The sequence below is a fragment of the Tenebrio molitor genome, unplaced genomic scaffold, assembly GCF_963966145.1.
Source record: "Tenebrio molitor unplaced genomic scaffold, icTenMoli1.1 SCAFFOLD_840, whole genome shotgun sequence".
NCBI classification, from domain to species: Eukaryota; Metazoa; Arthropoda; class Insecta; order Coleoptera; family Tenebrionidae; genus Tenebrio; species Tenebrio molitor.
The window spans coordinates 9,620-10,960 of NW_027184251.1; the positions used below are offsets into that span (position 1 = coordinate 9,620).

Genomic DNA, 1,341 nt, shown 5'->3' on the forward strand with positions numbered 1-1,341 from the left:
CTTCCTTTCTTCCGTCTTTCTCTCTTCGTAATTTCGTGTCCGACCTGCGTCGTCCGAAGTCGGGGTGAAGATCGAAGAAAAAACGCCAAAAATAACAACTCGTCAGCCACGCACACCGCGTTCGAATGTCTAACGGTCCAACTTGGATTTTCGAAGATCGCCGAATCCGAGGGACGATAAATAATAATAATAATAATAATAATGGTAATAAATAATAATGTTAATAATAATAATAATGATATGATGATTATAACGATAATTATTATAGATAGGTAAATAGAAACACAGGTCTCCTCTCGAAAATCGGAACTTCCTGATATTACTTACATATTTCGGTCGATCCAAATGTGGGAATCTCGTCGTCGTCGGAGCAAGCAGCGCGGTAGGTGGGGTGAAATTCTGGATTTTCCACCGCCGCCGGCGGTCGAAAAATGTGCGACGCGGGAGATCGCCAGTCCGTCTAGTAGTCTCTCTTGTCGTTAGAGCGTGACGTGGTGGTTGTTGTGGGATTTCCCGTTAGTTCGGTCCGACGTCGGTCGTCAGAGGGTAAGTGCATACGGAAACGAAACGCATCGCGTTTTGATGTTCATATTCGTGCATCGGAATGTTAAAAGCAATATATTTTACACCAACGATCACACCTAAACACCACGGCAACGGCCATACCACGTTGAAAAGCACCGGTTCTCGTCCGATCACCGAAGTTAAGCAACGTCGGGCGCGGTCAGTACTTGGATGGGTGACCGCTTGGGAACACCGCGTGCCGTTGCCCCCCAACACTTTTTGTTTTTTTTTGAAATCCATAGCAACCACCGAACCGATTTGTTTTTCGTGCAGGTATTCGGAAACATGCACAGACCCGTATAATGTAGATTCATAGCTTTAAGTACTAGATAATTAAGAAAACAATTTTTTTTGTCGATTAATTGTAAACAATTGCAGAATAAAAACTCGTCAAACGGTAAAGGTTGTCGTTCGATCACCGAAGGTAAGCCACGCGGGCAGCGGTCAGCACTTGGACGGGTGACCGGTTCATTATATTCCTTCCGTGAGTTTAACAAAGATAACATATGCAAATGTCGTAAGTGCGACGAGGAAGACGGCGATCTTTTAATGTAAAAAAAATATATATTAGGTTACGCGTACATGCCACTTTGACTGCTGCTTTATTTTTTTGGTTTTTAAATAATTAGAGATCTGAATTCAACATATCAGTTCTATGTTATAATGGACAGACAATGTTGTATTCTTGGCCCCTAACACGTTAAGACCAACATAAAAACTAGAATAACTTACCATTCGTTAAACGTTAAACAATTTCGAACCACGTTTTTTTGAGCT

The 1,341-nt window shown here is 42.1% G+C and overlaps 1 non-coding gene across 1 annotated transcript; it reads left to right on the plus strand.

The window, feature by feature from the left end:
• The first annotated feature begins 652 nt into the window (after positions 1–652).
• LOC138141047 (5S ribosomal RNA) lies at positions 653–772 on the plus strand. The gene has a single exon (XR_011162945.1). It is a non-coding gene; the product is annotated as a 5S ribosomal RNA (ribosomal RNA).
• The last annotated feature ends 569 nt before the right edge of the window (positions 773–1,341 follow it).